The sequence below is a fragment of the Cygnus olor genome, chromosome 2, assembly GCF_009769625.2.
Source record: "Cygnus olor isolate bCygOlo1 chromosome 2, bCygOlo1.pri.v2, whole genome shotgun sequence".
NCBI classification, from domain to species: Eukaryota; Metazoa; Chordata; class Aves; order Anseriformes; family Anatidae; genus Cygnus; species Cygnus olor.
The window spans coordinates 151970315-151997370 of NC_049170.1; the positions used below are offsets into that span (position 1 = coordinate 151970315).

General features: G+C 38.5%; 1 long non-coding RNA gene across 2 annotated transcripts; it reads left to right on the top strand.

The window, feature by feature from the left end:
• Positions 1-1714: 1714 nt before the first annotated feature.
• On the top strand, positions 1715-25380 carry LOC121064936. 2 transcript variants are annotated; one of them, XR_005816812.1, is made up of 3 exons: positions 1715-2151; positions 22831-23032; positions 24258-25380. It is a non-coding gene; the product is annotated as an uncharacterized LOC121064936 (long non-coding RNA). The 2 variants fall into 2 exon arrangements; XR_005816813.1 differs by having other exon boundaries at positions 1716-2151; positions 22847-23032.
• Positions 25381-27056: the final 1676 nt, after the last annotated feature.

The window sequence follows — 27056 nt, forward strand, 5'->3', positions numbered from 1 at the left end:
GCAGGTTAAAACCTTTACCTTCTTTTATGTTACAAAAGCAAAAAACTGCAATCCAAATAATTCCTTTGATGGCCAAGAATCCCTGGGGATTCTAACCTAAAACTCTCATCTTCACCAGGAGATAGACATGTTTAGCAACCCTACAGCTTTACTCAGGCAATCTTTGGCAATGTAGGGAGTTAAGAAACATCAGAAGCAGATCCATTCCCAGACAGATCAATTAAAGCTCATGTCCCAGTGTCCCAGCTGAAGTTTCTTAAACTTATAAGTCTCTGCAACATATCCCAGGTATGGTGATAGAATTCATACCTACATTGTACTGAAAATGATGGAGCTTAATGTTTGCCAGAAAGCTCTTTTTATCAAATAATAGCATACATTTTTCAGCAAGCCTTTCAGAGGCAGGCATAGAAACAAACAAAAGAGACTGGAGGGGTCTGGCAGCTCTTCTGGCACTACTGCTGCAGCCTCAGTGGAAAGCCAGTTGGATCTAAACAATGGTAAAGAACTGGAACCGTACAAAGCAATTCAAGATCTTCCCATTCCCCAGCCCACGTGTTCAGTCCCAAATTCAAATACCATGACTGTACCCAGCACAGGGAGGAGAGTGTGAGGATGGGGGTAGGGATGAAATAATAATTTCTTTTCTTCGTGCCTTCATTTTGACAATCCAGATTTCTTTTCCAAATTTACTCTTTCTTGCGGAGGTTGTAACACAGAATGACATATATAAAGGAGGGAAAAAATCTGCCATCAGGACCATACAAAGGAGGGAAACTAGAGTTTGATAAGTGGGAATTTGCTCATGTTTATCCTTTTAGCACTTGTGAGTTCAGTGAGTTCAGTGTCAAGGAAGCATGTTTTAGCAGGTCTCACATTCTGCTTAATGATATTAGATGTGTGCAGGTGGGGGACCAGAAAATTGGAGAAGCTTTTCATTTGGAGCTCTCCTGGAAGCCTGTTAAGCCACTTTTGCTGATTAAGATTCTTTTTTTTTTTTTTTTTTAATTGGACTGTTTATATATTTCCAAATTTGTTAAGACTATGCAGCCTATTCTGGGTGAGCTTTTCAAGTACGCAGGATTGATTTGCAGCAGCAAAGTTAACAATTTATTAGCATTCATTTACTTGTCCCAGCACATTTGGTGGGCTTGGTTAAGAGAATATTCTGAAGACTTCTTGCTTGCTTTTCCCAGTCCTGGAGAGGTGTCTTTTAAACATGAACTGTGGTAGCTGATTGTTCAGAGAAAGCAAGAATCCTGTGCAAGGCTGTGGAAACATTCCCCCTAACAAGTGCAGACATACATATATATATATACATACCTATATATGTCTACATAAATATATTTGGGAATAATATAATCTTACAGATAATCTTACAGATAATCTTACAGATTATATTATGCTATACTGTATCTAGCAACTGTGTATGAGTGAGAGGGCATCAGGGCCTTTCCTGATGTATTAAAAACAGGTTGAAATACCATCCATTTACTCCTTGCACTGACGTAGCACAAACAATTCAGTAGGGACCTTCTTCAGGTGTCTGAGTTGAGTCCTGTGAGTGTGGTTCCAATTCAATAATGAAGTAACAAAAAGAAGTGCTGCTTTGAGGACTAACAAACGAATACCCTAACAAACGAATACCAAAGACAGTGACAAAGCAAGAGGTTTGAATCAGGATCGGCTTGCTATTAAGTTTGGCTATTCCTGGAGGCACAATGCAATCTTCAGACCTACTTGAATGATTTGGTTTGCAGACTTTGAGTCTGCTCGCGCTTTCCCAGCTGTTGCTCCATGTTCGTTGCATGATCCTCAGCTTCACATGAGTATTCAAACAACTGTAACTTCCTGCAGCCTCAAAAGCTTCTTTGTCAGAACATTTCTGTCTTTTTTTCCAGTGGCTGTCCAGCTCTGACACAGCCGCTGAGCCTGACACACATCGTTGTTGGCAGCAGTGCAAATTAGTGCTCCAGCGACAGCCACCCTGTGGCAGAAATGCCTTTGCAAGTTAGGATGCTCAGAGATCCGTAAGCCCGGGGAAAGCACAGCCTGGAGAGACAGAGCCGTGGCAAGCCGAGAGAGGCGAGGACAACTGGAAAACCTGACAAGAAACATCAAAAGAGAAATATGAAGCTGAGATTTGAAAAGGTAAATTTCAAAGCTGTTTCCATCTGGCAGCATAGATTGCACTGGAGCGAAGCAAATTGAGAGCAAGCTGTTTCCAACGGGTAATGAGACTTGCAAGGCACAAGGCAGGCCAGGGACATGGTGCCAATTTGTTGGGAATGTAGAGGCCTGTCTGAAATTCCTGTCTGGGAGGATGAGAGATAAGAAGATTGGGGAAATAAGAGGGTTAAATGCTCACAAGTGTAACACCGTCATCATCGAATTGTCATGCTCCTTCCAGAACCTCATTGCCAGTGGTATGCAGATGTAGAGTCCCCTGTCCAACTGGAGAGGTGAATGAACATCTCTGGAGTGGGTGTTGTGCCTTAGAGTGAGGGATTAAATCCTCTCCTCCCCTGTATGTCTGCTCTGAACCTAACTATTCTTAGTGTGAGCCTTACCACCCTGACTTAGTGCCACTTTGGAAATGCAGACTGTGTTTCTAAGCTCTCTCTGAGCCTGGCACGTGAAAAGTAACTTTTCCTTCCTATCTACATCATGTGGGTGCTGATGCTGACTTCAGCTTCAAAGGCGGTGTTATCACAGTGCTGGCAAAACTCTTGCCTTTGGGATTGGCTTGGGATTTTGAGATTCTGCAGAAGAGAAACCTCCATGCTGGTGATATTTCTATACAATAGAAGTTCTCCTGGATTTTTGTCTCTGCTCACCACTGACAGACTTTGAACATGGGAGGCAGGGACTTTAAATTGGGTGAAATGACTACTTATTCTCCAAAATCTGATTTTATTATTATTTGACATTTTGCTTGATGAAGCTCTAAAGGAAAAAATCTAGGTATTCATACATGTTTGGAAAACACCTATCATATTAAGGGTACTGTGCAGAGAGGGGAGGTAGGTAACAGATGGGAATAAGTGATGCTTGCACAGAAAAAGAAATTGAATGCAGCAGTATTGAAAGCCAAGAGCAAACAAATGAAAAAAGCTGCACTGAAAACTGAGCTGTCAGTGATTTAGCACCTGAGTGGCTATGTTTGGATGCCATGGGTGTGTGTTCAGTGGAAATAAACTGGAAGTTTCACTGGGAAAGATGCAATTTAAGTTTGGTTTATAATCTCAGGACTACATCTTAGAAGCTTTTCTCACGAGTGTACAGAGAAAACCAGGAGCAATGCAAAGAGATCATCTCATTTATTTTATCTATTTATTTATTTATTTATTATTGATTTTATGGAAGGCATTTTTAATTGACTATCAGGAGCTCCACTGAGGTTTGCCAAGGTAATCCACTGTGAGTAGGTGAGACCACTCACTGCCATCTGTCATTGAGCTGCATACCCATATCAAAATGATATTTTTTGCTAATAGATTTGGAGTCTTCTAGTTTTCCTCCCGGGGGAAAAAGATTGTCCAAACCCTTCTCAGGACTGCACCAAACCAATTCTTTGCAGGCCCTATATTGTGAGGTCCTCAACACAAGGAATTGTCTGATATGTCAAAATCATCCCAAATCCAAGAATTACCTTTTAAATAGTTAAACCTCAGACTCAGGCGAAAGTCTAGCATTCATCTCTTTCTGCACAGACTAAATGAAAGACTAATACAAGATGGGATGGGGCAACCTTAAATCTCTCTAAAGACATGGGTGATAACTGAAAACATAGATGCTAAAGAAGCAGAAAGGTAGCATACCTCACAACATAGTAACAGAGGCTACTTTTGCTTCAGTACTAAACATCAAAACTATCCTTAAAAATCTTTAAAAGCTTTCTCCATGCTGTAAGCAGAGACTTTTTGTACTCTTTTTAAAGCAGTAAAGCTGCAGCCCACGTACAAGTTTTCAATGCTACTGTTTTGGTGAAGCTTGTCATATTATGCTGAACATCAGTAACAATGACCACTCTGTGTACAGCTATTTTCCCATGTAGTGCTCTCCATGCTATTCTGGATTCCCTCCACTTAGCCTATGTCCCTGCTGAATTGAAGGCAGTGATTCAGACACAGCTTCCCCAAAAGACATCAGTTCACTGAGTCTCAAAAGGAGCCCATTGACCTTTAGAAGCTACAAGGTAACATGACAGCACTTCCTCCCCTTGCAATGTGTACCAGGGATGAATCTGATGGCAAAGGGATTTTGTATACAGAAGGGTTTATAAATATGAGGATTCACATTTGTTGATTGGCAACAAATCAGAGTGCCAGAGCCACAATTGAGTTGCCTAGGAAAAAAGCTCTATTTTTAAACATTCCTCCTCCTACCGATTTTTTTTTTTTTTTCCCTTCATTTTCACTGAACTGGAGGTCAGCACATTCTGCTGACTCACTGTACCAGGAAACGCAAGATTTCTCTTAAGGAATTCTGCTGACTCATTGACGCTGGGCAAGGGGACAGTGCAAATCCAGCAAGAATCCATGCCCACAGCCAAGTTTAGGGTACAGATGTTAATTTGATGGTTTTATTTTGCTGTCATTTTTTCAGTAGTGTACACAACCACATCATGGGAAAGGGATACGTTTTGAAGCCAGTATGGCTAGATTGCAATAGAGAATTAGCCTGCAAAGCTGGCTTTGATTATAAATCTGTGATCAACACAGCTTCTGCCTTGATATTCAGATACTAAGCTAAAATTAAATTCTAAGGATATTTGGTGGTTTGGGACCCTGAGGCTGGGCCAGGCTAACAAGAAGGAGACACAGGATTTGGATGGGGGTTGCTGCTCAGCAATTTGCTGTTTTCTGTTCTCTGCAGGCTCTTTAGTTGACATTTCCATTTAGGATAAAATTCCCTTTGTGGAAATGGCCTCCTCAGACATAAAACTGGATTGTTCAATGACTTACTTGACCTCATACAAGAATGCTCATGGGTTGTTGTGTCAGCTACTGTGCCTATCCGGGAGGAGAAGTTCTGGCTCCAAGAATTCAGCACTGCCATACCAAATGTGAAACCAACCAAGAGAATGAGAATCATATGCTGTAGATATAACTTAGAGATAGAAATATATATGTTGCACATATTTATATATAAACTATATGAATTTTATTCATCTTGGATGTATTATTATATCATAGAATTGGGGAATCATAGAATGGCTTTGGGTTAGAAGGGACCTTAAAATCCATCTGGTTCCAACCTCCCTGCCATAGGCAAGGACACCTCCCACTAGATCAGTTTGCCCAGGGCCTTGTCCAACCTGGCTTTGAACACTTCCAGGGATGGGACAGCCACAACCACCATTATCAGAGAATTTCCTCCTAACCTCTAAACTAGACATCAACTCTTTTAGTTTAAAACTATTCCTCCTTTTCCTGCCTATCTGACTGAGCAAAAAGTTGCTCTCCATCTTTTTTATAAGCCCCCTTTAAGTACTGAAAATTTGCAATAAGTTCACCCTGGAGCCTTCTCTTCTTCAAGCTGAACAGCCCCAGATCTCTCAGTCTTTTGTCACAAGAGGTGCTCCATCCCTCTGCTCATCTTTGTGGCCCTCAAGAAATACATTATATATATAATATATATATATAAATACTTCATATAAATAAAATAAGACCAAGATTACATATAAAAGGTTATAGCTACGCATCACATACACATGTATCATATACATAAAACATGCAAAAATGTTTCCATACAGCAGATCTGTGTTTCACAGATCCCTCTAGCAGTGTATCTTGAAAGGAACACAAGGAGCAGCACAGTTAAAAAATGCATAAATATGGTATTGCTAGCAACAAGACAGACTGGACCAATGTGCTAACAACATATGCAGGTGAGCCAGCCACCAGGGCGTGGTAATTTTGTGGCTCACTGAGAGCTTCTGCTCTTGCAGACTTGGAGAGGGAAAATATCCAATGTTTTTTAGGTCTATGAAAACCATATTTTTGTTTCATCCATGTATTCATTCATGCAGTGTTTCTAGTTGTGAAATAAATACATATATATATATATATATATATATATATATATATGGAAAAAAAAAAAGAAGAAAAAAAAAGCACTCCGCTAAAGTTACTCTCACGAGCATTTGACCATGAATCACAGCAGCAAGAGTAGAACTGTTAAAAATGAATTGTGGAAAACGCAGCTGACTGGTGGACAGCCCAGGTAGAAAGTAATAGGCTCTGACAGGGATGCCCACAGCTGCCTTCACAGTTACCAGAATGTAACGTGACTTCCTTGACACCTGCACTGTGCTTTTTCTTCTGGTAATAGCCTAGTTCGATGTCAGAGAGCAGGAGCTGGCCTCTGGACTACTGGTCTTGCTTTATAATAAAGAAGTCGGTGTAGGAAGTCGCTTTTTCCTGGACTACAGGAGAGGGAAGTGGCACGATTTTCCTTTCTTTTCTATAGCTTAGCAACAAGGTAAAATGTGCATTCATGTACATACAATCAGGCACTGCCTCTTCTGGCTCTGAGACAGGCTGAAATGAGAGAAGTGGGGTGCTGTGGAGTAGCTTTTTCTTTGTGGAGAGAGAAGGGTTTCCAAATGATAACCTTTCCAAGAAGGGACTAACACCCAGATACACTGTAGTTCTTTCTATCCTCCCACTCCATAGCACCAAGGCTCAGATATATTAAGAGCATTATGTAATTAGCAGCTCACGATAGTCTTCATCAAGTACTCCTTTTATCAAAGTACTCATTTTGCTTAGACTTCTGGCTTGGTCTCTTGATTTATTTCTTGTTACGCAAAATATCATTTGAACGGAGAGAGTTCATGCAGTATTAATGTCTGGAGTCTGATCAACTGCAGTGATTTCAAATGGCTTTTGGAATATCCATCTGAGGGCAGAAATGAGCTCTTTCAATTTCTGAAACTTATTCCCACTAAGTCAGACGGGGTTCAGAGCTCTAAATGTTGTTCTTGCAGTGCTTATCAGTTTGCAGTGTTGGCCCCCGGTTATACAGTTTATCATTATCTGTGAAGTGGAGGAGGGTTAAATAAGAAGTTCTCAGAAATTCCACTTATGAATAAAACATTAAAAGTTATTCGTCTACACTTAAAATAAAACAATATTTTTTTCCTTCATCTGTGTAAAATTTTTCTATTAGCATCTGGCTTTGTATTTTCTGAAGACTATTTCAGTGCATCTATTATAAATATTTATGCGATAAGAAAAAATGTTGGAACTCCTTCAAGGAAATCAGATGAGAACACGTCCACACACTTCAAAAATAAATGCATAATGTAAGTGCTCAAACCATGCTATTATTAAATCACTGTATCCCGTCAGTTTAGTGCAAGATTGTTGCGGTGAGAATGGATTATTATATTGTTACCTGGATGTCATTCCAAAATTAGGTTCCATCAACAAAATGGGAATTTTAAGTAAAAAGCAAAACTGAGAGTTGCCTCTGAAGTTTATACATAAATCTAGCAGCAAGACACTTTATAAAATTACCTGGTTTATTTAGAAGACTTGCTTTACACTTAAAGTATAATCTTCAGAATACCCATGATAATCTCTCAATGTAAACCACTATGCAAACCACTTTAAAAAAAAATTGTTTTACATAACAAACTGCACACAGAAATTGCTGGAACTGCTTAAAAGAAAAAACTAAGATGGTTTCGGTTAAAAAAAAAAAAATAATCTGTGGATTTTTTTATGTAAGCTTTACAAAGAAAGTCAAAGAAAGTCAAAGGAAAACTTGTCAGTGCAGAAAACAGTTGAGAGTAGTCCATAAATCATCCCTTTGAATTTTTGCCTTCTCTGCACTCTGTTCTCTATAAATCAAAGACAAACCTGGTTTAAAAGAGCCAAAGCCCACCTTCAGTTGTGGGTATGCATCTCACTTAAATGTCAGGTAGAGTCAGGTGCTCAGATCAGAGAAAAGGATTTAGCATCAAGATGAGAGAATTACTGTGTAAAATAATGCTTCACTGATCACCTAGTTCCAACTCCCTGCCATGGGCAGAGATACCTCCCACAAGTCCAGGTTGCCCAAAGCCCCATCCAACCCGGCCTTGAACACTAACAGGGATGAGGCATCCTCAAAATGTCCATCACATTATCTTCCAATTTGTTTTTCTTCTTCTAGGCTGATACCTACTCTTGACTTTGTAGAATTAGAGAATGATAGAAAGCTCACTCTTTTCCTATATAAAAAGTTGTAAAGGTTAATTACAAAAAAAAAAAAAAAAAAGTATAGCTGATGTCTTGCATCACTTCATGTCACTTCAGCTTCTAGCCCTGGGATTCTCTCTTGTCATTTTTGTATGCCAGAGATGTGTAGCATTAAAAATACCTTCACTCTGAGGTACTTTTGAACGCTGTTTATCAAATAAATAACATGTTTAATTACATGAATTAACCCAAAAGTTGTCATTTCCATATCTATAACCATTATTTTACTTTTTATACTGCTTTCCAAGGGATTTATACACTTCTCTTTTCTCATGGTTCTACTTAAAGGCAAATTCCAGATATATCTTTAATTCATTTAACATAGATATTTTGAGGTGAAACAATTCCCTCTTTCTTTCTGCAGAAATCAGGAAAGTTGTAGAAGAGGGCCAATGCCACAGAGTTCCTTGCACTCCCAGTGTTTCAGATTGCCAGCACATGTGAACAGAACAATTTAAGTAAGATGACAGCTAAACAGCCACATAAGGTTGATTTCTTGCAAATATAAACTACCAGAGACATCCTCTGTATCAGAAAATATTTTGTGTTGAACACATAGAAAAATCAAAGAAATAGAATCACATAGAAAAATCAAAGAAAAAAAACCAATATCATTACATGAAATAAAGGTATGGTTTGACTTTCAGACCCTTCAAGAAGTAACTCACCATAGTGCTATTATAGAAGAAAACATGTCATATGGAGTCTATTTCTAGCTATCATCAACTTGTTTGGAAATATGTTTCTTTGGAAAGCAAAGTATAAATTCTCTGTATTATTTTTTGTTTGTTTATTTGTTTCCAGGCTTGAAAACAAGAATATTCTTTCTCCGTGTCTAACGCAGCCCGATGGTAGTGATGTTTGTCTTATTTTGTTATGTCCTTTGAGTTTTATGTGACAATGTCGCATTTCAGCTGACAGATTGCTTCTGCAAAGAGACGTTATTGTCCTGACAAAGGACAATCATAGAGCATTGATCTAGGCTATTAGTACAAGCCTTCCCTCTGTTTGTAGCTTTGTTCCTTCTGTTAATGTGCACCCCAGATACTACCCAAGGTGCTTTAGGGTTTTTTTGTAAACACAGATAAAATCATCTGTGATTGTTATAGATGCTTGCAATGAGATGCTTGAGGTCAGATTCATTTTACCTGATTTCAAGTGTTTGTAATGCAAGTCCATCTGAGACAGTTGCACAGGAACCACTTTGTAGTCAGTGGAAGAAATTAGCATCCTTAGGACATATCTAACTCATTTTAGTTGTTTACTGTAGGGTAAGTGCTGATACATCTCCACTGATTTTATATTTTTAAATGTGGTTTGCTGCCATGACTGGCTATTACAAAACTTTCTCCCCATTTATGTGGGGATCATATATTCCTCACATACTGCTATTTAGCTTCTTATCAATCTAGAAAGACCAAACCCAGGTGAACGGTTACTTCAAGCACTCTGTCTCTACAGACTTGGCACTTTCCTTGGGGGATTTCTGGTTTGATAAGTCCAGGTCTGAGCCACACTGGTACGAGTCTTTCTGCTTTCTCTTGAGAAGCCTGAGGACTTATCAATGTGGATATTTGATGTTGTCACAGTGCCTGCTGTCTTTGCCATCCATGTCTAGGTATGGTAACAAACCAATTGAGGCCATTTTGGGGCTTTGTATCCGAGGCACATTCTCAAGATAGGGGTATAGAAGACAAAATTCTACCCTTCACAACTGTTGCAAGTATTTAGGTTGGCCAAAACTAGGTGGACATAGCAATGCGTCATCCTATTTTCCCCTGAAACAGCCTTTAGGGTCTACAGCTTTTTTTCATTACGACAAATATTGACATAGAACTGACTTCCATATCTATGCCAGTGGCCTTAGAAGTCTATGTTTATTAGGAACATGAAAACTGGGATTAAGTGTGGTTTCTTTGCCGTGGCAGTTCATTCCACCTTGGTCTATGTGGGCATTTTTCCTCCTCCTTTCTACCTAAATCATATAGAAAATATGTGCTAACCACCCAAGGCATTTCACTAAGTGCCTTGCTCTGGGTAGTTGTAATGGCTAGAGACTAACAAATCCTATAAATAAAATCATTTTTCAGCCAGGGAAGACTGATTGAGAAAGGTCACTAAATGCTTTCCTGCTGGAGTGTGAAATCAATGAAAAGTTTAATCTGGTATGATCTGGCAATTTGTCAAGTTTAGAAAAGCCAATGTGAGCTAAGGATATAGAACACAATGAGATGAGGAGAGAAGAAATAAACCGTGGACTCAGAAACCAACAGCCACCACTTTCAGGCTTGAAACAAAGAAAAGTGGAACTATCTGCATGATAGTTCTGTCATAAAATAGCTATTTGGGTTTTCCTTCATCATCATACTTCTTTTTGATGTCTTCTGCTAACTGATGTCTGTCAGAGAAGTTAAGCACTGTGAACTAAAATGACTGAGAGATGGATATTCTGCTGGTTAGCTGCTTTCCTCTGGATAGTGGGTAGGCTAGGATTTACAAGCCACAGGGTGTTCCTGGGGAATGCACAGACCCAAAGATTGTGAGGAGCTCTAAAACATTTTAAAAATAAGGGAAAAAAATCCTTTGTCTTCCAGCAGGATCTATTCTAGCAGATCCATGAACAACATGGATTACCAGTGAAGCAACAGGAATTCTTTGGTACCTTTGGCTCTTGGAAAGCTGATGTCACACATTGGGATGGGGTTGTCAGGATAATAAGAGGTAATATGAGTCAGAATTAGGTATTGATATTACTCTTGAGATATCTTTCACCTACTGAAATTTGGTGGGAACAGTTAAATTGGTAGGTTAAAAGTTATTAGACAGTCAGACTAACCCATACAGGTGTATACATGGAGCAAGACTACAAAAGCTATGGTTGCAGTTTTTTGATGTTATAGCTAAGGCAGGCAGCAAAGAATGGTGTTGCTCACCATAAGCTACTAGTTTGATGGAAGCTAGTGACAAAGTTTGATACAAAAATATCCTAAAATAACAACAACAACGAAAGAAAACAAAGAAATAAGAAAAAAAAAGAGAAAAAAAAAAAAAGAAAGATTTTACTTATGATAAAATTACCCTTCTCTGTTAATTTTTAAGTTCTTTGGGGATCACTTTTAGTCTGTTTTTCTAAGAAATTAGACTGTGAAATTCTCAGTCTCTGTATACGTGAATGCCTGCCTGTTATCCCCAAATAACTTCTGAACTAGTTATCCAACTTCAACAAAGTTAACAGAGACATAAAAATCTTGTGACTTTTATGAAAATAGGCCATCAGGCCAAGGGCAGGCCCTTGTTAAGTGCTTTACTTGGGAGAAGAGCTGCATCAACATTAATCCCTAGAGACTTTGCATGGGGAAAAAACTTGTAAATATTCCAGCTTCCAAGAAAACTTAAAATGGACCTGGAAATGAGCCATGAGACATATATTTCATACGGGCTCATAAGTTCCAGCACACACAGAGCTATTTACCTTGTTCCTTGTTCATACTGGATTAAGGGTAGTCAAGGTTTGATCCAGGATGGGTTGTTATGACTGACTCTATGTTATGACTCTGACTTATTGGATGTGGGTGCAGAAGCTGGTCCCAAGACAGGTGATGAGTCAAGTTTGGAGTGAGTTTTGTCTTTGCCCAACTATATCTATTTCTTTAATTATACTTTTCAGTTACAGGTTCATACTCTGCTTAATTCTCTTTTTAGTAGTATCACATCATATTGTTTACTGTGACATGAAAGTAATAACATTGCACAGGAGATTCATTTACACCTAATATTTTTGTTCGTGGTCTAACTTCAGCACTACACAGCTAAGCAGGGTCCCTGAGGAGTTATTTTTACGTTAACAGGGTTTGCTTAGAAATAGGATGAGAACTGATTATCAGAGATGTTCTGCGGATCTGCAAATACATTCTCTATGAAAATTATGAAAAAAGCCTCCTATTATCTTCATTGGCCTTGGGATCAGGCCCTCAGATGAGGGTATACACAACATGAATCTCTTAGGCAGTCTCAAGTGTATCAATTTGGTTTTGTTTTGGTGGTGGTGGGTTATTTTTTTTCTTTTCTTTTTTTTTTTTTTAGAAATTTAACCAAGATGCACTTTTTGCTAACTCTCAAACTAAATGACCAGACATAATAAACTGTTTACATAATTTTTCTTATAAATTGAAAATGTCACAGTAGAGCTGTCCACCCACTTCCTGACCTGTTACTGTTAAAAAAAAAAAAAAAAAAAGTCTTATTAAAACTCATGCATTTTCAGTAGCAGCTCTTAAAAGGACAGTTCAACATGCCAGCTCACATGGCATTACTCCCATACACATTTTCTACTGTGAGAACAGTGAAACTTCTAGTAAATTGGATATAATCCTGTGTGACAAATAGCATACAATGGTTTTCAATAATTCTAACATATTACTGTTACAGAATGCATTTATTGAAACATATCTAAATTTCTTTTCAGGGCTACTTAATTCAGTATCATGTAATTGGTTTTGGTAATAAAAGCACACAGAGTTGATTAATGTTTAGATGTTATTGTTTGAATATGAAAGAGACATGAACATCCTTTTTCACACAATTCCAGTTTTAATTTGCATATTCAAATGCTTTTCTGAATTGACACCAATGCAAATGACCTTCCATTTGTCCAAGAGTGGAATGGCAGTAAATGACTCCCATGTCTGAGGGAAAAAAAACTAAAAGGGGAATGGAACGGAGATTGGAAAATAATTTAATAAAAGTTTTGTTGTTTGGGTCTTACTAAGTCTTTTTTTTTTTTTTTAAATATATGTTTACTAAAGTTAATTCTCTCCTGTTTCATAATACAACCTACCAGCCAGAACTCACTATATTCTACATAAAATTCTTTGTCTTTTGTTTTGACGTGTTTTACAAAGATGCCCAAGTACTTATCTTCACTGGAAATTAACATACTGCTAAAAAATGTGGTGATATTCTAATCACTGATGTATGCAAATCTTACTTTATGAAACATTTTAAAAATATTAACTACACCAACAGGACATAAAATCCGATTGTGAACAAATTTCTCTGAGAAAACGGGTTTGCATTCAGCACAACGTGATTGCATTTTATATAATCAATAATGATTTTTCTTTTTGGAATTGTTGAAAATAATTAGTCTTATTTGACTACACGCACAGTTTTGCTGAAAAAAAAAAAAGAGTTAAAGAAAATAAGTTGGACAGTACTTAAGAATGGGAACTGTGAATAAGTAAAGACTTAATGCTTTTTTCATTAAAAAAAAAAAAAAAGAAAACTCTAACCCCCCTGTACAGACAGATGCAATAATGTTCCTTTTCTTCTTCTCCAGTCGTCTGAAGAGAGATGTTATAAAGGGAGGACTTATTGGGTAGGAAAATAGTATTAAAAGTAAGGCTCAATCACACAAAATGGTGGGCATTTGTTCAACTACTTTACTCCATAATTATGATGTTCGTGAGTAAAACAATGCTTCCTTACAAAAGCATTAAAATGTGTTAATTGAAATGATAACAGTACAAAACAACAAATTATTGGGTCTAGAATTAATCCTTTTAATGCCATTTAATAGGTGATGAACCAGCCACAAAAATGGTTTCATCAGTGGAAGCTGGAAGTTATTACATTAACACTGTACCCAGCTAAGGGGAAGAAGTAAATTCTTAAGTTCAGTGGTTGAGACAGGCCATCTGTAAGCACAGAGGCATCTGGACAGACTTTCCCTGCAAACCTCAGCACTACTACTGCTGCACCAGGAGAGAGTCCCTTCAGTAAAAGTGTCCAAACAAAGACACCTGATTAAAATATTCAATTATTTTTTTCCTATTCCCAGTGTATTTGGTCATGTTCCAATCAATGTCTCAATGTGTGTCACAGTCCTGTGAAGCGCCACTCTGTGCCCAGAACATTACTGTGAACAGAATCAGCTCCCTGACTCCCAGATGCTTTCAAGTTGGTCTAGAAAGAAAGTTGTCACTATGACTAGCTGCAAGCCTATAGAGGACATGTCTAAGCTTCAACTGACTTCCTGGCAGCTTTCCCTAAAATATCAATGTTCACAGTCACCCTGTCTGATCATGAGCTCCTAACCCTTCACCACAGTCTCTTGTATGTGCTCCTTCAAAATGCCAGTGGCATTTTCAGTTGAACATTTTAGGGCGAAACCTCAGGAAAAATTAAGACACACAGAGGTACTTGGGAAATTTCTTAACTGTGGTCATCCTATTTTTAAAAGTATTCCAAATAATCATAGAAATGTTAACAAATCCTTTTTAAAAATATATATATATATTTTTTTTTTAAGACACCCTCTCTCCATATCCGATTCTGCCTTTAGTGGGAGATCTGCCAGTACCCAGTCAAGCTTAAGCCTCTCCTCTCCATTTCCTCTTGCAGTGGTCTGCATCTTCACTCTTCCTTCCTCACCTACACTGAACAAGATTCTCTATTAGAGTATCTTTCTCTTCATGTCTTTGACTTCTTCAGAAGTATCAGTGCAATACCTTGGCAGTAGACCATGTGTAGCTAGTAAGACGAGCTGATTATTGGTGGTGGTGGGAATTCATCTGGCCTTACTTTTAAACTTGTATTTTGAGTGTTGAGTCTAAACTGGCTGAGTAGTTTTTCTCTATAGTCCACTGAGATGGACAGACACCACCAGCAGCAAGTAAAGCATTTCATCTTAGGTCTAAAATTAATACCATGAACCATTGCAAGGGTTTGTCAGACTTAAAATACTTTTGTTGTTTTTCATCAAGGTGACAAGCACTCTCTCCAAACAGTCCACCTTCCTTCATAAAAGCAAGAAATACACAGGGTAAAGAGTCCAGATTACTATTTCACACAGTTGTAACCCTGCACCACAACAAGAATTTCTGAAGTTGCAACAGAGCCACAGAAAGAAAGAGGCAATATTTACATCAAGTTATTATCCACCCTCTCCCACTTTTCTAACAAGGAGTAACCCTGCCTGAGATTTTTCACAGTGCTGATTCATTCTTACATATCTGCTCACTTATGGGCATGAGCACATTTGGAAGTCCAAGCTGGAAAAAAATAGCCTCATTTTTATCTGCCCAGACAGAAGGGAAATACAGTTGCTTTTCAGTACAGTTCTTTAGTCATTGAAAACACACAGTAGTCACTCCTTTTATGCAGACTGGCTGTTTGACATTTTATCAATTAGTGATAATGGTGGGCATATCACAGTATTGTATTTTAATAATTGGGTGAGCTGACGCGTTTTTGAGATTAAAAAGCAAATAAGTAATAAGGTCTGTCTATGTCTATTCCTCTCTAAAAAAGGAAAACTTGACCAATCACAGCATGAATGTCTCTACCTCAAAGTCCAAGGAGAAAAGAAAACTTGATCACTCGTTTATTTCTTCTAAAAATGATATAAACGTAATTCATGCACAACTCATATCTCATTACCACAACTGGTGGAGTATAAAAGTGCATTAGTGTAAATGAGAAATAGAGATCTTACAGTTTAATAAGAGATGGTTTAAGAAAGATAATTTGTTCATTTCTGTCTTTGTTTAAAGCATTTATAATACATATATCATTAAATTTGCTATTACAGCCCAGACTCTAAAAGTGAATCATAAAGTTAACAATAGAGTCTTAAAACAAAATTACATCAATTATACAGCAAGGGGAACTTGAGTCTAAACCACAGAGACTTAATAGAATCAAGGTTTTCCCGAACTCCTCATAAGAACTCCCATAAGGAAGATTTTTTTTTTTTTTCCTTCTCTGAATATGACATCACAAAAAATAAGTTTTAACTGACTGGCACTGCTAGAACAGCAATGTGGAGATGGAGGACAGGCAGGTCAAGCACTACCATTTAGCTGATCTGAGCCCCCATCGGAACAGGGCTCATACCCATCACATGAAACCGGTGGAAAAAGTACAACATTCTTCCACTATACAGCCTGAACTCTTCTGGAAGCTCCAGAATCATTTTATGGCATGTAAGGTTTTCCCAGTTATATTTAATATGTTCAGATACTATGGAATATGCTTCTGGTGTCATTAGGCCATTTCTGTGATGTGAGTGAAAATGCTAAAACGTGAAGATAAATAGCTGCAGAGGATGCAGAACATATATATGAGTGAGATCTAAGGTCTCGTTTTAAAAGCAGAGCCCAAAGCCTCAATTTATGGCGCAACTGCAAATAGATTTTGCACAGGCTGCAGAACTGGTTTCCAAGCAGTCCTATAGAAGTGGTTTTACTTTTTAACAAGAAACTATTGCAAAGCTAAATGTAAAACGTAAGCAATGTGGAACATATATGCACAAAGCAGAATGATGCTGACCCAGAATAAACTCCATCGTGCAGATTTGTTCCACTTGATATAAAACAAGGAGCTGTAGGAGCTGAATGATGACTTTGCAGACCTGAGTATTCTTTATGTATTCTTTCCTCTGTGCTGATATTTCTTCTGCGTTTCAGACTCATGGGATTCATCCTCAGCTGTAGATAACCCCAATTTTTACTTTGCTCTAAGGAGAAGACAATGTTGTTCTTTACTAGAACTTTAAATCTGGGGACTTTGAAGTTCTTTAGAAGCATAAAGGAATTTAGCCTCATATCCTTCCCTGAGGGAGAAATTTATTCCTATGAGGATTTTGTGGTTGTGGTTCAGGTAATAGTAACAAGCTGGTGGGGAATAGGAGGCAGAGAGAAGGACGGTATTTGTTGCGAAATGTAACACAAACAGCATACAAATATTTTTCAGGCCTATACAGTCACAAGATATTTTGCATTTCATTTCTTTTATCTCCAAACTTCAGAAAGTAGATCTTTCTCTGGAAATAGCTGAACAGGTTGGACTTCAGGGTTTCTCTCCCAAGAACAATGGGAAAGTAACACATTAGAAAACAGTGATATTAAGTGCTTTTCTCTGTCACAGAGTCTTTTTTCCATATTATTATTTTTTATAAAAAGCTGAAGATACTTTCTGCTACGTTCCTAAAATGATCTGAATACATGTAGTTGTAGTTTAATGCATCAGGCAGCTAAGAACCACGCAGCCATTCTTCCCCAAATGGGATGGGGGAGGAAATACAAAAAAGAAAAAAAGTGCAAGAACATGTGGGTTGAGATAAAGACAATTTAATAAGAAAGAAAGAAAGACAAAAAATAAAAATAATACATAAATAAAATAATAAATAAAAATAATAAAAAATAATAAAAAATAAAAAAGAAATAAAGGGGAAAAAAAAAAAAGTAAAAGAAACCGAAACCAAACCAAACCAAAACAACAATTGATGTACAGTGCAATTCCTCACCACCAGCCAATCAATGCCCAGCCAAGCATGGTCACCAAGCAATGACATCCCTCCACCCAACTCCCCCCATTTTTATTGCTGAGCACAACACCACATGGTGTGGGACATCCCTTTGGCCAGTCTGTGCCAGCTGTCCTGGTTCTGTCCCCTCCCAGCTCCCTTTGCAACCCCAGTCCCTCACTGGCAGGGCAGCATGAAAAGCTGGAAAGTCCTTGGCTCTGGGTGAGCACTGCTCTGCAACAACTAAAACATCAGTGTGTTATCAGCATTTTCATCCTAATTCCAGAACACAGCACCGTATCAGTGTCTATATTGAAAATTAGCTCTATCCCAGCGCAAACCAGGACACATGCCCATCCCTGCTCTAAGCTCATACACAAGGAGGAGTAAAGGTCAGTAAAATTTATATCACCATTGGGAACCCATGCACTGCTCCACATCCCCTCTTCCTCCATATCCCTACACAGTCTCACAGCTCACTTTCCCCAAGGCTCCCCATGGGCTGCTTTCCCCAGCTGTGGGCACAGCCCTGCCATCTTGGCAGCCGATGGGTGAAGCCAGCCACCTGTGCTGTGATGGGCTTAGGGATCTCTGATCACCGCAGCTATGACTGCCTGTGGTTCTGCCAAAGCACACAGCCACTAAGCATTAGCCACAAAGAAAGGCCAAGGCCAGAGCCCCTTGGAGCCCATCTCCTACCCGTGGCCGTGTGGGGCTCACAAAGAGGGCAGAGGTGGGCATCCAAAGCTGCATCATCTGCAGCTGCTGCTACTAAAATTTTATGTGATAATCTAAATTCCACTTGAATCCCAATGACAAAATACATCCTCTGGACTTGTTTAGAAGGAGATTAACAGTAACAGATCCCACAAATGGCTTCTCCCTTTTCTATATGAGAGAAAGTTTTCAAGTTTGTATTTTATTATTATTATTATTTTGTTTATAAAGGTGGTTTTGAGGATCTGTTTATGACTAAAGTACCCAGTCCAAAATACTACTGGACTGAGGAGAGAGACTCTTTCACTTTCAGTAGTCTTTCAATCAGGGCTGCAGAGATACCTGCTTTGATTTATTCAACAATTTATTCTGAGCACTCTGAATATTACCCCTCAGAACAGCTGTTGCATTGGACCAAACAACATCAGTCACAGAGATGCCAGCTGTGAAATGGACTGACACCTACAATGCCTTTCATGATGTCCATAAAGCCAGTTGTTCTCCAAAGACCACACCAGTCAGGAAGCCTGAATGGGATAGACTCAGCATCAGCTCTCGGGCTGAAATCACTGCCACTACACTCAACAGAGCACTGATGGAAAGTAGTTATTAACTTAATTCTCCACACAATTGGGGATTGGAGCGGTTGATGTCAGGGTATCTAACTAACCACAAAAGAGTTTGTGTCTCTGTCATTTAATAAAATTGCCTACATTCAGATGGGACAAAGTTGCCAAAAGATTATCTAGCATGTGGCACCATAAATTATGGCTCCAGACCGCTGTGATCAAAGTCTTTTCTTTGCCTCTCTCCTCTCCCTCACCACTAATGGTAGTCTGCCTTGTATCACACATTTACCGCTGATTGCTCCTCCACTGCATCCCATATCAAGCATTCCCCACTGCTCTGACCTGTGTTAATGCACAGAAATAACAAACTGCTGTTTGATTTGTTGTCTTTTAGAGTAGCTGCTGGGCAGAGATCCACCATAACGCCAAGGAGCAGTTTAAGTAAGATAAATGACTAAGTAGGCCAAAAAAAAACTCCTCCCAATGAAGCACACAGAAAGCATATGATAAAGTGAGGGTGTAAATGTGGGGTCTTGTTTTTACTCAGGCAAACCCATTGAACTATTTTGAGTAACAGCTTTTAGCCTACCATCAAATGCCATGTTTCTTTCTTCATCTGATTTCATATAAAAAAATTCACTGTGAGTTTTCGTAATAGAAATATATTTCTTGACAACAGGAAGCAGCCCCCAGCTACCACCTGCAACATTCGGATTTTTGCATCAAAAAAGCTTTCCCTAGATAGAAAGTATAGCAAATCACAGATAATATTTTCTGATGCACTTAACTCTCGCATGGATAATAGTTCTGCTCGGTAATTTGCAATGAATTTGCAAAGGATGCTGTGGGAATGCAACCCAACTGAAGCAACTGGTGCTTCACTGCAAGTGGACAGTCACTTTTATCCCGACTAATTTTGATGCACAGAATGTTCCCCTGCAGTCTGTGTTGGAGAACCCTCCCCTGTTTCTTTTATTTCGGTTACTCATTCTCCTTTCTACAAAGTGAATGGCAACCTGGAGGGCCTGTGGCATTTAAGGCACTTTCAGAAACAATGGAAAACTGGCTTTTTTGCTGCTAGCCTTCAGACTTCTGGAGGGAGGTGCTACCCACTCCATGGCCTTTTCTTCACTAATGGGTATAGCAGCACTTTCTATTCTGCACAGATGGAGCAGAATAATAGCCTGTGGGAGAAGGGAAAAAAATGTAAAAACATGTGTGAAACAACTATGGGAAACAGTTGCTATCACAATAGGTTTCTTTAGGAGAAACTTTAAATTTCTCAAGAAAAGATAGGTCAGGCTAGCTTCTTGTGCAGCAAAGGTATGTACTGTTGCTGCCATCTGCACCAGGTTCATTATAAGGAGGGGGAAATTAGAGTGCGAATGGGAAGCTTTTAGAAGAACCTTAGCTTCATTGTCTCCTGGGCAATGCAAGGGTAACCAGTGCATTGAGCATTTTTCCTGAAAATGCGCTCCCTACCACCACGCACCATCCTCACTGCCCTTGTGAACGTGGCGGGTAGTGGTCTGAATGCAAATACTCAAGCAACTTTATTTAAAAGTTTGCTTGATGCCACTAGAAACTATCCATTAAAATCTGTGTGGGAAATGCGCAGGCACACAGAAGGAAGAAAATTGCAGAACACCTAGTGAAAATCTCCTCATGGAGAACTCCTCTTCAGTCCCTGTTGAAGTCAACAGACGGTGTGTGTGCTCCTGAATACGTTACCTTGCCTAGCACTGGCTCACTGGATACGCTATAATGTGCAGCATTTTCAGACTTCAGTGATGGATTAGTCTTGCAAATAAACTTCTGTTTTCTGATGTGTTAATAGAAGACCTGACACTCCCTCTCCAGATGTTCCTGTTGAAATGGATAATTTGCATTTGGAATGGCAAACTTCCCTCCAGCCTAATTAATATTAAATTGTAATTATTTATCTGTTTAGCTGATAGCAGTTATCTTTGAAACCTGTTGCATAAGTTGCAACAAGGTGTCAAAGTGCCTGTTCCCAAACATTCTTTTGGGCTAAGCTGTCTCAAAATGGTGAAAATGTTAGTTTGGAAACTTACTTATACTGTGGCAACTGTTCAGAAGCTGCAATTGCAAAAAAAATCACATGAGCAGATACAACAGCTGTAGCTAATTCCCTTTTGTTTTTCAGAGATTAACAAAAGCAGAAGTAGATTAATGGCAAAAGTAACTGGAAGTGATAAATGTCAGCAGATTCAGCTCTTACATCATAATCCAGAGGGGCCAAGTGAGAGGGAGTCTGAAGACTGGCAGACACCTGGCATGGCCACATAGTCCTGTGGGATGTCACTATAATTTACTGTTAGAATTCATCAATATTTCTTTTTTCCTAGTAGAAAATCTTCAGACAAATCTTGTTGAAATCATTCTTTTTCTAGGAGTTCACAGATAGCACAGTCCATAATATCATGAAGTTTAGATCTACAAGAACCCATCAGCTCTCATTTATCCTGGTCTCATGTGTCTCACACCTCCCCCATGGTTAAATTAAAATATAGAATAACAGAATCACAGAATGGCCAAGGTTGGAAGGGACTTCTGAAAATCATCTAGTCCAACCCCCCTTGCCAAGGAGGATCACCTAGAGCACATTGCTCAGGATGGCATCCAGGTGGGTTTTGGATATCTTCAGAGAAGGAGACGCCACAACCTGTCTGGGCAACCTGTTCCAGTGCTCTGTCACCCTCACAGTAAAGAAGTGCCCCCTCATATTGAGCCAGAATATATAGGCTAAATATGCCTAAAAATTGTCTGTCATCTTTAAAGCTGTGTTTACCTATGACAAAAATAAACAGGGATAGTTTACGGGGACAGTTTACGGAGACAGTTTACAGTAGTAAACAGGAAATAGTTACAGAAATAAATAATTTATTTTAAAACATATTAAAAGAGGTGGGTTTAGGTAACTTGGAAAAAAAAAATGAGGACAGAGAGGGAGCTTCTTAGATTTGAAAGGTTAATAAAAGGAAATAGTACAAAGCCAAAGAACTGTGAACTGGAAATAAAGCTTCCAAAACCAAAAATTAGAAAAAGGATTCTAACAGCAAGGGAAGTTCTGAAAGGAGATTCTACATAGTCATGGAGATGAGGAACTTGAATTATTTCATTAGAAGTGATAAAATCATGGAAATTTGGAGTGCAATTTTTTCAAGAGGAGATTTTAGGATAAAAAAAGGATAAGATAGGAGCTTGAGATTAAACTATATGATATCAGGATATGATGTATAGTTTGTTTGGCTCCCCAAAAAAAGGGATGAAAGGAGATAGATCACGGTGAGTTTGTTATGCTCTGCTCACAACAATATTTAATTAGTTCACTGCATATTTCCTGGGGTCTACTGTTGCCTGCAGGCAATGGGAAGAAATATTATTTACTTGCTTGATGTCTAACTTTGTTTTTGGGAAAAAGAGAAAATTGGTTTTCTTCCAAAATATCAGAGATTAGCTACAGCTGGAAAAGGACCCCTGGGCAGAGTATTTTGGTGCATCAGTGACAGCCGGAAGTTTTTCAGTACCCTGTTAGTAGTGAGTTGCTCACATGTTCATGCTTAAACTGACCTTGCAGCTTGAGGTTGGAGAAAACTTTTCTCTAACCTGAATGACAAGGACTGTGGTTTTTATTTATTTAGCTGGTTGGTTGGTTTTGCTTCCCCTGTGCTCAGGGCACAATCTGCTTTCTAAGATTCTCTTCATTTAGAGCTATAATGCAACTGCAGAGACCTGGGATAGTGGTGATTATCCTGCTCTTTCCCTGGTGCATAGTGTAGTAGTAGCCTTTGTGTCAGGTTTGATGAGAAGGTGAAGAAATAAACTGTGTTTTAGGTTAGGCAGAAATGGGGAAGAGTTCATATGAACTTCTTGAAAATTGCTGCTTATTGCATGGTCACTTGTAGCTTTATGGATGGATCTCAGGGTCATTGGTGGTCTCACCCTTTTATGTATTCCAAAGTTATTCTCCTACACAGGTTCATTCAGGACCATCAGGACCAGAACTTGGTGAAGTAATGTACAACTGTAGAGTGGTGAAGAGCTGAATCACTCGTATACAGATACTGTGGAGACTTTTATATGTATTTTGTACAGAAAAAGGCCTTGCCTGCCCTTTCCATTGCAGCAAAGTGGGACTTTGATCAGACGTGCAAGAAATAAAGGTACGACATTTCTTGATCTCCTGAGGAGGAAAAGTGTGCTGGTTTTTGTTTGTTTGTTTGTTTGTTTGTTTTTGTTGGTATTTCTTGTTGTTTGGTTTGGTTTATTGTTTGCTTTCCTCCACTCTTCTTTCACAAAGTTTCTTCCAGAACTCACAGTTATAACATTTTCTCTTTGTCATTAAAAAAATCATTATCCTTTCTTTGATGAGTCTAATTAAAGCAAGGAAATAAAAGGGGAAGTAGATATCTTTCTCCTCTTCCAGCTGGTTTGCAATACCAAATATAAATTTGCTTGCACAAAAAGAACATTTCATGTGAGCTCATCTTTCTTTTCCACTGACCACGATGTGCAGATAGCAAACGTTTTCAGGTTGGTTTTTTTTGTGCATCCTTGATATAGGAGATAAAATTATAGCAAAACAGAATGCATGACTAATTTGCATGATCCAAAGTCCTTTCTTTCCAATGAGTTACCACAAAGTCCATGCCACCCACAGCAAGCAAACAAAAAAAAAGAATCTTTTGACGCATTTTCAGCTTAAGATAGGTGCACTCAGGCTTACATTTTAGGATGGCTGAATTTCCAGCTTCTCTCAATTAACTATATATGGAATGAAAGGTGACTATTCCTGAAAGGTGATATTCTTTGTTGGCTGCCCTGAGTTTGATCTGTTTTTGTCAGTTCCCTGACATAAACTATTCAAGGAAAAAAAAAAAAAAAAAAGAAAAAAAAAGTTACTTTGTTTAGTGACATTTGAAATTCAAAGCATTAATGGGTAGTGTTACCTTGCCTGCACAGATCTTTCTGGACTAATAAGAAGTTAGGTCTGTGTATACTCATAGGTCCTAATGGATCTTGACACTTACAAATAAAGAAATAGAACAACATATTTTCCAGTGGCCTGCAGTTGAGATAAACTCACAATCATGTAACAAAATAATTTAAAAAAAAAAAAAAAAGTTATAATTAACACTTACTTTAAATGTAACCAGCATGACATTTTCACTTAAATAAGTCTCATGAGACAGAATGTGTTATATTGAATTAACACCTTTACAAGCTATGTGCTTTTTAAAGCAAGTACATAAATTAACAATATTCCAAAGAACCAAATCCTGCCTCTTTTGAATGCACAATCTGAAACCTTATTTTAAAAGTTTACCATCATGCTGGTGGTTTTATTTTATTTGTAGGTGTTTTGTTGTTGTTCTTGTTGTTTTTCAGGCTGAGATGGGGGGAATTTCAGATGTCCTGTCAATGAAGGGAGAAGCCTTTGGTCATTTCCAGTGGTTCATCCAACTTCTGTGGCTACCTTGATATGTTCTTACTATTTTGCTGACGTCCATTTCTTCTGTTGTAAGCATCCTCCAAGGGTCAGGTTTGGTGACTACCAGACTACAAGGCCATGGCTGGCTTGTAAATTTGTCATGAAGAAGATGAGAATAACGCCAGTTCATCTGATTGCCATATCTATGATCTGTAGATCCTGGGGTAGTGTATTCTAGTATCTGGGCATATGCAGATGGATATGACAGACAGACTCGTGAGACAGGGGAGGACTGGCTTAAAAAACAGATAAAACATTTGTGGTTACTATGGAAACACATCTCTCTCTTGGGCCTTCTGCATACCAGCACAAAGTTTCTTTCTAAGGCCTTCTATAGATCTAATCTCCTTTTCCTACTAGCGTAAACCACAATGATTTCATTCACAGAATGTAACTTTGCTGACACCAATAGGTGTTTTCTACAGTCTATCTCCTATAGGTATTGTTAATCCATGCTACTTGCAACCTGAATGATGTTGATTTTAAGGAAGTGTAGGTGCGTTTCAGGAAATGTAACAAACCACACAAAAAACATATGAGGCAAGTGTATGTTAAGTGTGTGAAATGGGCTGTTTCTGGTAGTCTGTGGATTATTCTTCTGTTTTCTTTACAAAACATCTGTAGTTTTACGGGTTAAATATGCCAGAAATTAAAAATATGTATATATAAATAAACCAACCATTGTTTTGCTACTTTATTCATTACCAAAGAAACTGGAACCAGCACTTTGCTATGAGATTTCTCTTATACGCACTTAGCTATTCTCTGTCATCTTTTCTACTTTTGATGTTAATCACAAGCAGCCAGAACCAGAAGATAATGAAGAATTAAAAGATTAGAGATATGGAAAGTTTGCATGTTAAAAGCAAAGTCAAAGAGCAAAGAAACCACAATGACTGAGATAATGAGAGTGAGGCATATAATTTCTCTTCAAGTAGTGAGATAGAAAAATATCCTCATGGCACTTCCACATGGGAGAAGATAGTGCTGCTTACCTCTGGAGGGGCAAAAACAACAGCTAAATTGTACTGAAAACTTAAGAAATAAAGCTAAACTATTTGGGACACAACTCACAATTTTGACAGTCTCCTGTGAGGTGAGTGTTTACTAGGAAGAAAAAGAAACTTAAAAGTCCCCAAACAAGTGGTAGACCAGCAGAGACCAAAGATCTTGAGTATTATCACCTCCCACTGCTAAAATCTGACGTGCTAGTGCCCTCTGAACCTTTAGTTGCACTAAAGGGCATTTGTAAATGCATGAACCATGAGTAAAAGGAAGGAGTTCAGGGAGACTAGTTCACACATAGGCAACTCAGGTGCTTAAATATTAGTTTCTGCTTCTGTCTTAGAAGCCCTACAGTATCCTATGCGGCTTTCTACCATGTTCCCAGAGAAGTATTGGCCTCCTATGCATTTGGTGTAATAGCTGCCAGCCCTGTCCATGTCTCAGATGTCTTAGAGCATCAAGGGCCCAAAACAGTTTGGTGACATGAATCCCACTATGGAGCACAGCAAAATGGGCTTTTGTCATTGTGGGAAATGCAATTCCCTGGCACCAGAGGCTCATCTTCTTTGCACATGGGATATTTATACTTGGCTTCTCAGTCAGGAGCTTTCTGCACTTCAGGGGCAGTGTTAACAAGGGGAGAATTAACAAAGCTGCACCTCAGCATCTGAAGACAAGAAGTGTGAAGGTCCTTGCCTGTGTGTCAGGCATCAGAGAGTAAAATCATACCTAACACACACCTTGTGTTCCTTTCTGAGTACTTTTTCAACAGCGGTACAAACTAGTAAAAGGCCAATAAAATGCAAACAACAACAACAAAAATCTGATAGTGACATTTAAAATATTTTTATGTAAGTCCCAGGGTGATTACTGAAATAAACCTTTTGAGCAAAAACAACTTATTTATTTATTTATTTTCTAATCTCTCTGTTACTTTTCCCTTTTTGACATGCACTAAGCTCAGTAAATGAACAGACACAGTCCTACAGAGCTTGGGTTTCAGGCTTGTTCATATGTTGGGTCATTACATTGTGGTGGCAATAAATCACGTCAAATCAACCTTATAAATGTGCCTCTCTTTCTTACCACTGTTATCTCTGGAAAAAACAAAGGCAGACAAAAACATCATGGACCATCCTGCTCTCCCCGAAGGAAGGACCAAAAAAGCAGCATTTGTGTTGTTGAGTCATCAAGCTAACAATGTCAATGACCCATGACCATACCTTCTTCTTCACTGTTCAGCAAAGTATTTAGTATTTTCTGTAGTTAAGGCAATTATGTTTCTCTTCTGTACAAGGGAATACTTTTGAGCCTAAGTTCTGGAAAAATATCTGGAATAAAACTTTAAAAGACATTATTTACTGTTACTTGTATTGCTACTTGGCAAATTTCCAGGTCATTAATAAACAAGTCTTTTCAAAAGAAGAACTATCAAATAATAATTTTGCACTTCCACCCTATATAATGCAGTGGTGTTACTGTGAAAGTTTGTCTGCTGTATTTCATTAACAATCATCTGTACCATGCAGAGTATGCAATAGCTTTTTTTTGTTGTTGACACTGTTGAGTGACATTTTTAATCTCTATTTCAAACCAGAAATGGTATTTGGGGAGTCTTCTGAGTATATAAAGGATTGCTGTTACAAGTGTTAGAGAAAATGGACTTAATCAGCAGAAATTATTTGCAGAGG